The following is an 18,677-nucleotide window of genomic DNA, read 5'->3' as shown; positions in this document are numbered from 1 at the left end:
CGTTTACAAGTGATATGGCCCAATGGCCTTGTGCGGTCGAGTGGATGTGTGATGTTGTGCGATCGGGTTAATACATACATACATACATACGTTACATCATGCACTCAATAACGAAACATTCATTAAAACACACAAGTCACATAACATTCAATAAATATTCGCTTAATCAATCAAATTCACATAGTCGTGCCATAAACGTTACACAAAAATAGGTTCAGAATTTCGAGTTGTCACACCCTCTTCCCTGTTGACGGCAATCGTGTGACCCCGAAACCCCGGATCAATCAAGTTGTTATTCCATTCTTCGTGGTTAGTGTCTAATCATTGTGTAATTGTTTGATTTAAATCTTTACTATCTGTTTTGCTTGAGATCAATGTGGTAGATGCTGTATAACGTTTGTGTTCATGTGTGGCTAATGATTTGACAACAATAGGATCTATGCTATCGGTTACAATTGTAGTATATCAAAAACGGATTACTTGTTGATGATGATCAGTATATGTGTTCATGTGAGGAGGGTTATTGATAAGATACTACTAGACTAGTGATACTTATAGAACTGATCTTCGCACACACGCCAGGGTTGGCTGCGATAATATGACTAATCTTCGCATACATGCCTGGGGGGGCTGCGAACTATACACTAAATCTTCGCACACATGCCGGGCGGCTGCGATACAAATATACCTAGTCTAGAATACTTGGGAAACTTCCCCTAATCTTCGCATACATGCCAAGAGGGCCGCGATACGAACTAATACGATACATGACTTAATGAACGAACACAAGGCTTACTATACTATTACGATTACTGAACTATTAACTGTGAACTCGCTCAACTAGTTGTTGACTCTCTACTGCATGCCTTGTAGGACCTTAGGTACATATGGAGCTTGCACAGGGAGGAGCAGGTCGTTGTGGAGCATGGATCGTGGATACTATGCTAAACTTTATAACACTTGAACTTATTACATACATTGGGTTTTCATATTATGCTTCCGCTACTTAAACTACGTTTGGTTTGAACATCAATTGTATTGAGTTGGATTTTTTTATGAACTACTTTAATTATTATATGCTGTGTTCAATATGATTGGTGGCTTGATCCTGGTCATGTCATGCCTCCAAGCGGTGGTACTCCGCGGGTGGATTTTGGGGGTGTGACATCTAGATCATACAATCCGATTTATAAAAACATCATCACATATCTCTTAGTTCTAAACCAAATACATATCTCATAATCATCATGCGGGTTCGGATAAATCATTCAGAGACAACAAACATGCATCATCTAATTGTATATTCACAGTTTAACACAACGTCAAAGATAAATTATCGTGCATACGTTGAGCATCATGTAGCAGACAACTAACTATGATGAAACAGAACAACTAACAATGATGAAACACTAACCGAGGTGTTCGAAGGGGTTGGATTGAACTGAGAGAAGGTCTCCGTGTGAGGGCTGCCATCGAGTTCCAAGAGAGAAAGAGAAAGAGGTTTAGGGTTTGTGTGTGTTTCCTTGTTTTGCAACTAATGAGAAGTAAACACCCACCATGTATATGTGTATGCGTAGAGAGAGGGTGGGCCGAACCCCTTACACGGGTTGCCTTTTGGTCTCGAGTCCATCGAGTGGTTGTGAGTGGGGTTGGGTCGAGAGAAAGGTGTGTGCAAAACAAAGTGCGTGGCCCAAATTTGATAACACGTAACATAATAAAAACTCATAACATTTAATGCAATCATACACATCAACTAGTCACGTAACGTTCATACAAGTTACACCAAAGCACACAAAGAGAGGTTTGAAATACGAGTTGTCACAGCACAATGAACGGATAACCCAGTAAATATGCTGACATAGCCAGCACTAGACAGACACTGTCTCTGAGGCCAGTATGAGCCGGGAATAGATTACTACACTAGTAGGGAGCGTAGGGAAGTGAGGACCATAAAACTATGTCACTAGGTGATAGTCTAGGTGCCGGGAAGTGCCTAAAACCCACTTTAACTGCAAAATTTTGCACCTTTAAATAAAATTCAGCATTTAAATATGCTAGTCACTTGCAAAAATATGACAAAATGGTCCTGTATGCTTTCTTAAGTGTCGGGAATAAAAAGGGTCACTAAAAGTTACATAAAGGACACTTTACAATATCACTTAGCACTTTTACGGAGCGGTATCAAACCGAACAACCAGACATTACCCGGAATACAAAAATATTATCAAAAACATTATTTTACTTTTCTGAACTAGTTATGGTCCCCGAGCACTATAACACCTTACATAATACCCAGTACCCGCTAAACACTAGATATAACATTAAACTCCCACTAATTAAAATAAATACCATCAAATATCAATTAACCCTTCCCCCCCCCCAATTATTTACCCATATACCAAAATCTTGCACTTAACACCCTCCATTTCTTGGCTGAATTTTCGGCTCCTAAGGCCTAACACACAGATTGCTTAAGTTTTTATCTTTCCGATGCAATCCCTTTAAGATATCTTGAGGTGATATTGTAGTGTACTTCTTGTACACATAACCCAAAGGTTAAAGGAAATTGGTTTATAAAACAACCAATAATATCCTCAACATTCCACCACAAACCTTTCTCCCTTTCTAAACAAGCTTCGGCCGAACAACCTCCCACACGCCACCCCTTTTTTATTTTCCATTCATTCCATCCAACTATATTACAAGGTGCAAGTAACCATTTTAGGAGGTGTGGAGCACTTGGATTGCCAAGGACCTCCCTCGTTTGTCTTTAACCACTCATTTTTCGTCTAGTTTCTTCCCTAGCTTCAAAGCTAGTAGTAAGTCTCTTTGATCATCTTTTATTTTATATTTTTAGTGGTTAATAGTTATGTTGTGATGTATCCACGTGAACACTAAAAGGATCATAAACAAAGTCTTACACATAAAACTAATATGAAGATGAAATAAGAAGAACTCTTGATAAAATAAAGTTGTTTTAATGATGTTGTTGTTTATTTGTTGATTGTTAGTAAGATGATGTTGAACATCATAGTTAAACTTGTTAAAATAAGATTAAAAACTTATGTTAACAAGTTAGGAGGTGATAAATGTTTTACATAAAAGAATCACCTCCATGTTTCACATAAACTTGGTAACAAAATGAGTTCTTGAAAAATAAATAAACTATGTGAGTAGATGGTCTTATGGACCCGACATTTACAAGTGATTTTTCTAGACAAACCAAGTTAAAAGACGGGTTTTTGAAAAGTCATGATTTTTACACTATTTTTAGAAGAAATAAGTATATGTAAACTTGTAAGACATGAAAAAGTTGTAAATAGATATTTTTGTAAAATAAGTTTACAAGTTGTGAACCTCTAAAAATCCCGAGAACGAGAGTTTTACAAAAATAAGCACACTTTGGAGGGTGACTAAACCCACTAAACACACCACTAAATTACTACGCGTTTTTATGAAACGCCAAGTTTATGTTGTCATGAAAAATGCATTGCTTTTGGCACTTGACTAGTGTAACATTGTTTAGTAAATTGTTGGGTGATTTGATTGAATTTTGAAAAGAAAATGATACGCTAGTAAGCGTGGCCACCTCCAGTTACAGAGGAAACTCTAGCGAAATTTTTCCAGAAATATAACACTTGGAAATATTTTGTGGCAAGTGTTATAAATATATTTTTAACTTGTTTTTAAAATATAAATTTCGCCATGATTTTTATTACAAAATAACCAAGTGCCGGAGGTGGAACTTTCATAAATAAAACTTGTTAAATATATATATTTAGAATATATATATTTGTGAATTTTATGATTATTTTGTGAACTACATAAATATTATTTTTAGAGTAAAAATAATATTACTGGAACATACTCAATATTAACGACTCCAAAATAATACCAACGCCTTCACAATAAATATTTAAGTTACACCGGTATTATTATTACCACCCGAACTTCAAACGTAACTTACGTATTTTCGGAAAAATACTCTTATATGCGTATTTTGATAAAAGTATTATTTTGGAAATTATATGGAATAAAATATAATATTTTTTGGGAAAAATATAAATATTTTGGAGATAGAATGTTTTGGACAAATGAATTAAAATATATTTTAAGTGGGACTTAATAATGAAGTCTTGGAATTATATAAACGCACATGTATTAAAACCCCCATCCTTGGGAAGGAATATAATTAATACATAGATAAGAAGTGTAAACACGAAATAGTTGTCTAACTATTTCCCAAAAACTTAAACCTTAAGCTAAGGCACGGCCGTCCGTCTAATAGAAGTTAGTACATGTAGGTCGTCGCACAGCAGGTTGACTGGGAGATTACTAGTTAGAGACGCACTTCGGTGAGTTCATGTCCCCCTTTTCTCTTAAACTGTTTTCAGTTTCTAAACTGCGGGGGTGAAATACATGTTACAAGGTTTACGAATACTTTATACACGGTATGGTTAGCGTAAGGAGGGTTACTACTTAGATCATGTGAGTGAGTAGGCGGGAACTGAAGGCCATTAATCCTCAGTGTAGGACCGAGGGACAATAGCGGTAGATCTATCTAGGTGTAGCGAGCCCAGCCCCAGGCCCATCAGTACGGACCTCGGGGTGACTTGGTGCCCGATGCAAAAATCTGCTAGGTTTGAGTCTTCCTACTGCACTTCACACATATCAATGGCCTTGCAAACCATTGGTGATCTCATTATTTCCTTATTTGCTACATACCAGGATTTTATACTTACAAAGGTTTTACATACACACTATACATGAACTCGCTCAAAATTTTTGTTGATTTTTCCAACTTACATGTATTTCATGGAACTAAGGATCTGGCACGGTATGCTACGTTTTCACGCTGCGTAAGTGTTATGAGGTCATCCAAGTTTAGGGGTTGTGAATTTTACCTGGACGAGTCACATTTCTTAAACTGCGTTTATTTCATGTTGGTGTTTGAGTCTTATGAACAATGTTTTTATTTTGTAGTGTTGTAAACTCGATGCATGTGTCAGCATTTCAAACAATGTTGTGGCATTTAGTTTTTAAGACATTAATCAATGGATGATGTGCGTGGTTTACTTTCATATAGCTTGTTGTGATAAAGCTATGGTATTAAGAAGTCACACCAAATTAACCCACGCTTCCGCAAAGCCAGGGTGTGACACGTGGAGCACTGAAGGCTTAAAGAAGTGTCACACCCCGACCACGTAAAACAACAAAACGTGGCGGAAACGTCGGGGAATGTTGTAACAGAATCATTGTTTCTCAACCATGGATTAAACAAATTTCGTTTTATTGAATTAAATGAGTTACAATGTCTTAATAATAAAGAAACATAACAAAAATTAACTAGTCTTGCATCTTTTAATGTCACTAAGGCGTCGTCCAATCCTATGTGAGCATGCATCAATATCATCATCAAATATCATCAACTATTGTACCTGAAACACATGTGAAAATACGTCAGCATAAAAATGCCGGCGAGTACATAGGTTTTATGAAAAATAGGATCCATGACTTAGGTTTAAGAAAATGTTTAACCAAAAACTTGTCATGAATCTAGTTTAAGTGTTTGTTTAAAAATCGATGATAGATATGTATAGTTAAAAGAATGATGTAAGGTTAAATGAATAACCAAGTAAAAATGAGTTTGTATAAAACAAACTGTTTTGTAAAAGAATGTCTTGTGAAAAATATGTTATTTGTGTAAAAATGTATAAATCCAAAGGAATGATTTAAATAACGCTACGCCATGTAATATAATACAAGCACTTATATATAGGAAGTACCAACGGCGTATCCACCATGCTTGTTTCACATTACACACGTCTCGTTACTCAAATCACTTACCCACATAAACCACCAATGTAAATTGCCCATGTCTAAACCGTTGTCAAATGTCAATCAAGTATTGTGTAAACAAAATGTCATGTATGGCAAGTGAAATATGTAACAACAAAACCATAGGTAAGAATGCACAAACAATGTACTAAGTATGCGACGGATGGACATACATAGCATGATACCACGTATAAGATGTCTTGTAAAACGATGTACTAAGTATGATGAACATACATAGCATGAAATGTTATGTAAAACGATGTACTAAGTATGCACACAATGGGCATACATAGCATGTGATGTAAAATGTACTAAGTATGATGAACATACATAGCATGAAATGTTATGTAAAACGATGTACTAAGTATGCACACAATGGGCATACATAGCAAAAACATAATGAAATCATGTACTAATAATGTACTAATGAACATAGCAAGTATATGATATAAAAGCATGAAATCATGAAAGTAACAAGTAGGCACATGTGTTTCACCCCAAAATGTTTGAAAAACAGTAAAAGAGGGGTCTATGTACTCACTTGAGATTGCTTAGAAGTCCTAGGATAACAACCAAGCAAAGCTAGAAGATCACGGAATCAAACAGCACCTATATAGGTATCTACATTAATAAACGGACCTATCGGAGGATCGGGTAGTACAAGGGTTCGTAAACCAAATAAGTATGGGAACTTATGTAATATGGTTTAACAAAGCCTACGTACTAAAACGAAACCTATCCTAAGTGCTTTTGACCCATTACGACCCGTTTAGGTAGCTTACGCCACTTTAACGCGTCGTTTGCGTAAAACGCGTTTGGAATGCCTAACTAGTCCTATGACAAGCAAGATATGCCTTAACATGTTTAATATTGTTGTTAAATCAGTTTAGATGTCAAAAATTATGTTACATATGCTTAAAATTAATTTATGCGCAAAAAGGGCATTTTGGTAATTTACCTATGGCATATAAACTACCTATCATATAACTAACTAAACGTCGTGACCATAAGGTATAACCTCGGAAGGTTATTCCCTATACAACTATGGTCACCTAATGTGTTTGGTCGGATCCTAAAGATCGACCAATGGGTCGGGTTCGTAAGCATAAGCGATTGATTAGATCGCTTACCTTTACGACCCTAAACAAGCACAAATCTAAAAGCGACGAGCTAAACATGCTAGAACATGTTTAGTAAAGTTAGAAAACAGGCTTGGTATTAAAACAACCGGTTTTAATACCCTAGAGTAGTTTGGTTACAAAATACGCGAGAAAACGCATTTTGGCCGAAATTACGACTCGTCACAGAGCCTAGATAACGTGGTAATCAGTAGGTATAGTTACGAGGGACTATAACCATCGTGATTACGCTCACGTTATGAAGTTCAAACGAACTTCGCATTGACCATAAACTGGTTAATGCAGAAAGTCAAACGCAGTTTGACTTTAACGCTAAAACGAATGAAAAACGCGAAAGAATACTTACAGAAGGTCCCCGCAAGATTCGAACCCGATTCACTCTCAGGTAGGAAGCATATACTTCCACTTAGAGAGTGTAGAATCAGATTCAAATGTGAGGAAGAATGAAATGGGTGAGGGGTATTTATAGATTTCCTTGAACCGTTAAGATCGTTCGTCGAAAAACGTGATTTGATCTAGACCTTACATGTGGGCACATGGTTTTCAAAAACCATGGGAGCCCCTAATGTGGACTATGTTCATTGAATACCATCCCATGGTTTTGCAAAACCATGGGTGAAAACCATTAACACTTCAAAATGGACTAGGTTCATTGAATCTGCCAGAAATTTCAAAAATGGTCCCTACACTTGTAAAACTTGATTTTTTTGGCACTTTTAAAGCCCTTTAACCTCATTTAAAGGCTCTAAAATGATATTAAAGTATAGGGAACTTAAAATATGCTCAAAGACATCACGGATGTCGGTTCGTTTGGTCGTACGGTTGCGTTATTCGCTTAATTACGACGGGAGTCGTAACGAACGCAAAAACGATCCAAATTAAGCGACGAATGGAATTTATCATACCAAACACTAAAATAAAATATTTTAATGCTTACATAAATTTTTGGAAGTCCGGAAGTATTTAGAACGTAAAATATGCGCGAAAATGCAAACTTATGCACTTTTTGACGCTTTTAGTCCCTGAATGAGCATAAAGTTTATTTTTGCGCACCAAACACCTCAAAGCCTATTTCTAAGCTATGTAAAGAATATTTAGGGAATACTTAACTTATGATCAAGTTCTGGAAGGTCTGTTACAGTACAAATTGACATACTTTCGCAGTTTGTCGAATTTAGTCCCTGTAAGCGAATAAACTTGATTTCGGCATACCAAACCATCCAAAACTTATTTCTAAGTTATGTAATGGTTATTTAAGGTATGTTAAGCCTATTTCACTGTTCCGGAGTGTTTGTTGCATTAAACTGGTTATATTTACGCATCAGATCGCATATAACCTTACAGAAAGCGATTTAAAGCCCGAAATCGAACAAGAATTGATACATGCAAAAGATACACATATTTATGCAGATCCCAAGTATGAAATACAATATTTCATTGGCTTGGTATTTGTTTGATGGTGGTGGTGACACAGGTGTCACAGTCTCCCCTACTTTAGGAAATTTCGTCCCGAAATTTATTCGTAGGAGTCTATCTATGACTTTGTGTCAAAAAGCCACCAAAGATATGCAAGGCAATATCCTGTCATTTCCTTAACGGAGACTCTTCAGAAATGGAAATGGAGGAAAAATCAGGGATATTCATTTCCCTTCGAGGGAAAATTTTCAGAAACGAAAAATGCACAGAATGAGTCATTTTCCTTAATGGGTATCCTTTAGAAACGAAAATGCACGGAATGAGTCATTTTCCTTAATGGGTATCCTTTAGAAACGAAAATGCACGGAATGAGTCATTTTCCTTAATGGGTATCCTTTAGAAATGAAAATGCACGGAATGAGTCATTTTCCTTAGTGGGTATTCTTCAGAAACGAAAATGAACGGAATAAGTAATTTTCCATAATTTCTTTAGAAACGAAAATGAACGGAATGAGTCATTTTCTACGATTTCTTCAGAAACGAAAATGAACGGAATGAGTCATTTTCCATAATTTCTTCAGAAACGAAAATGAACGGAATGAGTCATTTTCTACAATTTCTTCAGATACGAAAAATGAACGGAATGAGTCATTTTCCACAATTTCTTCAGATACGAAAATGAACGGAATGAGTCATTTTCCACAATTTCTTCAGATACGAAAATGAACAGGGTTAACTCTAGATACACAACAAAACTTGCTGTGGTTTCTGTGCACTAAATTCCATAATTATGTATGCATCCATAATTACGTAATTCCTTGCACAGTCCGCACAGTTTGTTTTGTAATGTTTTGGGGAAGAATATCAAACTTGTGATGAGGGTGACTAGACTACCATAGGGTCCTTTTAATTAGATCGACAGATGATCTTTTTAACTAGGCCACCAAGGAGTCCTTTCAGCTATATCATCACATGATATTCCTAACTAGATTTTTGGATCAATCTGTTTAACTAGACCACTCAAGGGGTCTAATTATGGAATAGTACAATATAATCCAAGGGTCTTTACTATTACGTAAAAGCCCATTGAGGATTTAATATAGTACCTTTGGATATCCTACTATGAATCCCTTATACGAATGATATGGACAATTCTACGAGGATTTGGATAACAAAAACTTGGATTACACCAAAAGCATAAAAGGGAACACATAAGCACATAATCACATAGTTGCTTAACTCAGTTATTAATTTGTTATCTTTGGACGCGGATACTTAAAGTACACCAGGAATCCAATCCGTGGATTTCATTTGGCACTTTAATCATTTTCAAGAATCTATCTATGAAGATAGAAAAATCTTAATAGGAATTCGGCTTTGTCCTTATTGAATTGTAATGTACGTATTGAATCATACAGAGAATTTAATTAAGGACTCCGATGAATGTTACTCACCCACAAGGATCTAATTATGAGGATAGAAAGATCCTATATGGATTTTGGAGTTTGTGTAACGAGAGGTGTTCCGACACCCTGCACTAGGCGTGCTTACGTCGATACACAAGGTAGAAAGTTCATGAGGTTGAGGCGCTAGATATGCCAAGGCGACATATGAAGCAGAAATTGAAGGTTAAGCAGCAGCAACGATTGTAACAACTTTGCTTTGGATTGCAAAGCGGCACATGTTAACCAAATGTCCCCATCGTCCACTGTGGGTACACTTAAAACAGGGTATTTGATTCGGATGATGACGGTGGCATTGATTGCACCAAGGAGCAGTTCCCTTATACAGCTTCATCCCTGAGGTGAGTCATGGTGATAGCTAAATCAACGGTCCTCTGGAGTACGACGCCTATTTGCTGGGTAGTTGCAGCACCAGGTTCGGACATTTGAGTGTTGTTGCGATGAAGGGGCATCTTGAAGACAATGGAAGGCATAGGAGGAAACAAGCGAAAGATAGCCAAAAGAGAATGACAACACATGAAGATTATGACCATTTGTTTGTTACCAAAGGCAAACAAATGAGATGGTGACTAATCAAAGTAAGCGGGTCAATATAATGTATCGCGAAGACATGCTCGCCTATAAGTGGACACTCGCCCCAAGAGTTCCCAGGTAAGAGTGACTGGTCCGATACTGCGGATTTGTACAAACACTCTAGCCTTAGACAGAAGACCCAGGGTACAGGCACCCACTCTTCCAGTTTGCACGTGTTCACATTATTTAGACCCAAACTTTGATGAGATTTTGAAAACTTAAAGGGTTCGAAACCTTATAACAAAGGGTTCAAAACCTAGTAATCAATCATCCTAGAACAGATGATTAGTTTTCAAAGCAGATCAAATTTATGTTCTTGTTGTGGTTGTCACCTAAGGATAAGTGACGGTATTGTTTTATGACTAAACGCAAGTAAACTCGCGTTAGGGTCCTAGGAAGGTTATAGTCTAGGTCAAAGCATTACTAATAACCTAATTCTCTATAACCATTGGCTCTGATACCAACTTTTCTGTCACACCCCGACCACGTAAAACAACAAAACGTGGCGGAAACGTCGGGGAATGTTGTAACAGAATCATTGTTTCACAACCATGGATTAAACAAATTTCGTTTTACTGAATTAAATGAGTTACAATGTCTTAATAATAAAGAAACATAACAAAAATTAACTAGTCTTGCATCTTTTAATGTCACTAAGGCCTCGTCCAATCCTATGTGAGCATGCATCAATATCATCATCAAATATCATCAACTACTGTACCTGAAACACATGTGAAAATACGTCAGCATAAAAATGCCGGCGAGTACATAGGTTTTATGAAAAATAGGATCCATGACTTAGGTTTAAGAAAATGTTTAACCAAAAACTTGTCATGAATCCAGTTTAAGTGTTTGTTTAAAAATCGATGATAGATATGTATAGTTAAAAGAATGATGTAAGGTTAAATGAATAACCAAGTAAAAATGAGTTTGTATAAAACAAACTGTTTTGTAAAACAATGTCTTGTGAAAAATATGTTATTTGTGTAAAAATGTATAAATCCAAAGGAATGATTTAAATAACGCTACGCCATGTAATATAATACAAGCACTTATATATAGGAAGTACCAGCGGCGTATCCACCATGCTTGTATCACATTACACACGTCTCGTTACTCAAATCACTTACCCACATAAACCACCAATGTAAATTGCCCATGTCTAAACCGTTGTCAAATGTCAATCAAGTATTGTGTAAACAAAATGTCATGTATGGCAAGTGAAATATGTAACAACAAAACCATAGGTAAGAATGCACAAACAATGTACTAAGTATGCGACGGATGGATATACATAGCATGATACCAAGTATAAGATGTCTTGTAAAACGATGTACTAAGTATGATGAACATACATAGCATGAAATGTTATGTAAAACGATGTACTAAGTATGCACACAATGGGCATACATAGCATGTGATGTAAAATGTACTAAGTATGATGAACATACATAGCATGAAATGTTATGTAAAACGATGTACTAAGTATGCACACAATGGGCATACATAGCAAAAACATAATGAAATCATGTACTAATAGTGTACTAATTAACTTAGCAAGTATATGATATAAAAGCATGAAATCATGAAAGTAACAAGTAGGCACATGTGTTTCACCCCAAAATGTTTGAAAAACAGTAAAAGAGGGGTCTATGTACTCACTTGAGATTGCTTAGAAGTCCTAGGATAACCACCAAGCAAAGCTAGAAGATCACGGAATCAAACGGCACCTATATAGGTATCTACATTAATAAACGGACCTATCGGAGGATCGGGTAGTACAAGGGTTCTTAAACCAAATAAGTATGGGAACTTATGTAATATGGTTTAACAAAGCCTACGTACTAAAACGAAACCTATCCTAAGTGCTTTTGACCCATTACGACCCGTTTAGGTAGCTTACGCCACTTTAACGCGTCGTTTGCGTAAAACGCGTTTGGAATGCCTAACTAGTCCTATGACAAGCAAGATATGCCTTAACATGTTTAATATTGTTGTTAAATCAGTTTAGATGTCAAAAATTATGTTACATATGCTTAAAATGAATTTATGCGCAAAAAGGGCATTTTGGTAATTTACCTAAGGCATATAAACTACCTATCATATAACTAACTAAACGTCGTGACCATAAGGTATAACCTCGGAAGGTTATTCCCTATACAACTATGGTCACCTAATGTGTTTGGTCGGATCCTAAAGATCGACCAATGGGTCGGGTTCGTAAGCATAAGCGATTGATTAGATCGCTTACCTTTACGACCCTAAACAAGCACAAATCTAAAAGCGACGAGCTAAACATGCTAGAACTTGTTTAGTAAAGTTAGAAAACAGGCTTGGTATTAAAACAACCGGTTTTAATACCCTAGAGTAGTTTGGTTACAAAATACGCGAGAAAACGCATTTTGGCCGAAACTACGACTCGTCACTGAGCCTAGATAACGTGGTAATCAGTAGGTATAGTTACTAGGGACTATAAACATCGTGATTACGCTCACGTTATGAAGTTCAAACGAACTTCGCATTGACCATAAACTGATTAATGCAGAAAGTCAAACGCAGTTTGACTTTAACGATAAAACGAATGAAAAACGCGAAAGAATACTTACAGAAGGTCCCCGCAAGATTCGAACCCGATTCACTCTCAGGTAGGAAGCATATACTTCCACTTAGAGAGTGTAGAATCAGATTCAAATGTGAGGAAGAATGAAATGGGTGAGGGGTATTTATAGATTTCCTTGAACCGTTAAGATCGTTCGTCGAAAAACGTGATTTGATCTAGACCTTACATGTGGGCACATGGTTTTCAAAAACCATGGGAGCCCCTAATGTGGACTATGTTGATTGAATACCATCCCATGGTTTTGCAAAACCATGGGTGAAAACCATTAACACTTCAAAATGGACTAGGTTCATTGAATCTGCCAGAAATTTCAAAAATGGTCCCTACACTTGTAAAACTTGATTTTTTTTGGCACTTTTAAACCCCTTTAACCTCATTTCAAGGCTCTAAAATGATATTAAAGTACAGGGAACTTAAAATATGCTCAAAGACATCACGGATGTCGGTTCGTTTGGTCGTACGGTTGCGTTATTCGCTTAATTACGACGGGAGTCGTAACGAACGCAAAAACGATCCAAATTAAGCGACGAATGGAATTTATCATACCAAACACTAAAATAAAATATTTTAATGCTTACATAAATTTTTGAAAGTCCGGAAGTATTTAGAACGTAAAATATGCGCGAAAATGCAAACTTATGCACTTTTTGACGCTTTTAGTCCCTGAATGAGCATAAAGTTTATTTTTGCGCACCAAACACCTCAAAGCCTATTTCTAAGCTATGTAAATAATATTTAGGGAATACTTAACTTATGATCAAGTTCCGGAAGGTCTGTTATGTAAGACCCTAATACGTATTTGACTAAAAGTCGCAGCGGAAGTTCAAGCCATAAACTTTCTTTCATTATAAACACCTTAACTTATTTAAAAATTAACTTTAACATAACTCTTTCACATAAATCCATCAATCGACTTATTTACTAAGTAGAAACATAGCTTATGTTTACTACATTATATACATCAACGTTCACGTACAATCTCACTAGTGACTCGATCCTCGATCTCTGTTCCTTGATGATCCTCATGACTCGTACTACCTGCGCTCACCACATTAAATTCATAACATTAGTACGCATTATAAACATACAAGATTTATTCACGTTTACTTTTTGTTCCGTTAATTCTTTACATCCCAGCTTTCCATCTGATCGTACATTCCGTGGTGAGACTTTCTCATTGTACCTGCGTTACACTTCGTTCACAAGGCACACTATTATTATCGTCAATACTCAATTTCATTGAATACATGCGTATATACTTTCATACATACTTACATATGTGCATCCGTTCACACATAACTACTTACAAACCTACGTACCTACATTCATACGTACGTTCCTACATACGTGCATACCTACATACATACATGCATACATGTCTACATACATACCTATTACATGCCTTCTCACAACCCTACATACGTGCACACACTTTCGTACATACTCACTTGGATATATATATACACATACACATACTACCTACATACACACCTACATACATACATACATACATACATACATACATTCATTCATACATACCACTTATATTCACACATACATACATACATACCTTCATACGTATCTACTTAAGGAAATTCTTAACTTAGAATCCCACATTTAGGTACCATATTACTACATATTCTTTAGGATCCCACATTTGGTACCATATTACTACATATTCTTTAGGATCCCACCTTTGGGTACCATATTACTACATATTCTTTAGGATCCCACCTTTGGGTACCATATTACTACATATTCTTTAGGATCCCACCTTTGGGTACCATATTACTACATATTCTTTAGGATCCCACCTTTGGGTACCATATTACTACATATTCTTTAGGATCCCACCTTTGGGTACCATATTACTACATATTCTTTAGGATCCCACCTTTGGGTACCATATTACTACATATTCTTTAGGATCCCACCTTTGGGTACCATATTACTACATATTCTTTAGGATCCCACCTTTGGGTACCATATTACTACATATTCTTTAGGATCCCACCTTTGGGTACCATATTACTACATATTCTTTAGGATCCCACCTTTGGGTACCATATTACTACATATTCTTTAGGATCCCACCTTTGGGTACCATATTACTACATATTCTTTAGGATCCCACCTTTGGGTACCATATTACTACATATTCTTTAGGATCCCACCTTTGGGTACCATATTACTACATATTCTTTAGGATCCCACCTTTGGGTACCATATTACTACATATTCTTTAGGATCCCACCTTTGGGTACCATATTACTACATATTCTTTAGGATCCCACCTTTGGGCCCCCTACCCGTCGGCGACGCCCTCTAGTTTTTTGCAGTTTTCTGCAGGTTCGTTTCGTCGTCCGTACGCACTAAAACGCACGTAACTTTTGAACCGTTTACCCGTTTGACCTCCCGTTTCTTCCTACATGCTTGTAAATTCACATTCTATCATATGAACTTAAAATCTTACCTCCGGATTACAGAAATCCTTAACTTACATACATTCGACTTAACTATTTTCTAACTATTTGACCCGTTAAGGGTATTCGCGCATTAATTGGTCTATGACTGACCAAACCATCATCCCCACTTCCATACTTGTCCAAAACATTACTCTAATCGAATAACTTGCTTCTAAACCACTTTTAAGTTCGTTTACCCCAAAACACCCATCATGGGCATTTTGGTCAACCTTAAACCCATCATTTACGACGAAAGACTTTAACACATATTTGACCTCAAACATCATATTTAATTCATTACAACACTTTATTACTTACTTGTACTACGAAGTGATTACGGAAATCACTTACCTTGTGCATCCGTGTTCATAACCGCTTCCTTGCCTCATCTTGACCCGTTGGCCTTCCATGCTTGGTCCATGCTAGTGTGGTTCCTATTCTTTCATGCCGTCATGCCATAATAATGTTAGTATTTATACTTATTCATATTAACATACATTTTTCCAACTCTTATCTACATTGACTTCCACTAACACGCATACGACATGATTTGTCAACCACTTAGATCATATTAATGACATCATATTAATTTCATACATAATGTCGTATAACACATACAACTATATGATCGCCTAGTCGCTTACACAATATACACATACTTATGCTTTCTTAACTCTACATTCGACAACCGCATTGTTCGACATTCGCACAATCAAATTATCATCTTACATATGTACACGACATAATTCCAACATTATCACTTATCAATAAACTACGCATCACATATTCGTACACATTTGCTCTCAATCACCATGAATCAAATGCATAAAGTATATGGCGAGCATTACATCATTGGGACATAAGGTACAAGTTCCTAATGCATAATTTTACCAAACCATACATTCAAATCCGAATTCTCATAATGACTCCACCTTAAGCATACTTAACTTATTATTTTGCTAATGGCTACACCATAAGCACCTTCTATACATAATTACCCATAACTTTCATACAATTTCACAAATTTTGCTCTCTTAGGCATTTCATCGAACACTTGGCGGATGTACTACTAACAAAACATTATGTACAAGCATTCTTTGCAAATTCTTACTAACTCATATCAAGATCATCAAATTCCACTAGAATCATGTAATTTTCATACGATACCCAAATTAACTGACCATCACTCATTACATACAACATCATACATCAATCTTACACAACAAATGAACATGCATGATTATCCATATCATCATCTTCACTACCACAAGTGGGTTTCATCCAAAATCATCAAATTACTTAGAATCTTGCATAGTTCATGTTCTATAATGTGATTCTAACACATCTACATGATCAATTTCATACAATTTCATGGATTGACCATAACCCACTTCATAGCAAGATCATCAAATCATAAAATACAACTTACCACATGTTTGTTAGGGCTAGATCATCAAGAAAACGAGTTCATGCATCGGATTTGAGCCTAATTTCCTTGTCAATTTGAAGCTTTCTTGAGAACTAGGGTTTCACCCCTTTTTTCTTCTCCCTGATCGTTCTCACGCACACACCCATCTAGTGTGTGAGATTTTGTTTTTAATTAAATTCAGATTCATATTTGGCAACCTTAGTCCCTCATGTTCTCTCTTATTTATTTAACCCCCATTATTTTCCATTCCCAATTGATAGCCAACACTATCTAACCAAGTTAGATAGCTTGGTTATTTGTGAAATATCCCACTTAACTAATAAATCCTACTTACTTATGCCAACCAAATAAAATGTCCAAATAAAATATTTAGACCCGAGTTTTGGGGCGTTACAAATCTACCCTCCTTAAAAGAGGTTTCGTCCCCGAAACCTTGCTCATTCTTACTCTTACCCTCCTTTCTTTGTACTCATTTAGAGTGCGTAATACAATACGAATATATTCACGATCTTGGCTAAAATTTTACTCATAATTGAGTATACTTGTACGCTTTGTCCCTACTTTCTTAAATTAAGCAAACTTTACCTTCACAAACACAGGAACGGTCAGAAACTTATCCAGAGCCCTTACTAGTGTCATTTTCACTTTTGTGATTTATTTCATTCTATTATTGTATCATATACCTTGTTTCATTCTGCTCACCACGAGCAAATCCTATCATCCCGTTACTAAAGTCCTTTCTACTTACATTTCACCTTCATAGAAGGGTCGACGTATCATTATACGCATATCATAGACTTTCGATATACCAATTCTTACTCATCTAACATAAGTTAAACTTTTTACTGACCTCATCTCATATCATCAATCGACGATCCGCAACCCAGACCGATCCGCATTCTTCCCGAGTACTAGCCATACCAGGCTAGATTTCATTCATCCGCGTAATGCGCTTTCGCCCGTGCACATCCTTCCACCAATTCATTTGGTTTCATCACATCAATAGTTCCTAACATTATAATCTACAATTTTAGCGGTTAGCACATTTCATTCGGGCATTCATTATACTAGGTGATTACTCACCTATATTTCCTTTTTTTTTTTCAACGTCCTACGTACAAACTTTAACACATTTCGCAATTCATTCCTTACATGCAATTCTTTTATTCTGGTTCCTCATTTCATCAACCTTTGCAGTTTGACCTTTCCAGGTCGGACTGTCATTTCTTACTTACCATAGATGTATTGAGGTACTCTTCATACTTCTTTCCATTCATGCTTACCTGCAAAGACATTCATTACATCATTTCGGTATTCTTAACAAAACTTACCCTTCTTGTTTGTACTTAAATCATTATCCGGGTCGTAGCCCGTAATTCATTATGACTCCTAAGAGTCAATTACTAACACATTTAACACATAACTTGTTCGAACTTCTTTCTTTCGCTTTAAAATTTAGGTTTGCATGCCCACTACGATCATTCTTTTGTTTATTACTTTACATTTACCCGTATGACTCGTTTGACACAACCACGGTCAAACTGTCGACACATTGTGATGTGGACTAATTTCATCCTTTTTATATTTTAAATCCGTCCCGCGAACTCAAACGTCACCTTCATGCCTTTTATTGCTTTCATGTTTTGAATCCGTCTAGCGGTTCCAAACATACCATTCATACATTTTCTTCCTTTCGTGCTTTGAATCCTTTTCGCGGATTTAAACATTTCACTT

This window comes from Helianthus annuus, chromosome 10, assembly GCF_002127325.2.
Source record: "Helianthus annuus cultivar XRQ/B chromosome 10, HanXRQr2.0-SUNRISE, whole genome shotgun sequence".
NCBI classification, from domain to species: Eukaryota; Viridiplantae; Streptophyta; class Magnoliopsida; order Asterales; family Asteraceae; genus Helianthus; species Helianthus annuus.
This window is presented reverse-complemented; position numbering follows the sequence as displayed.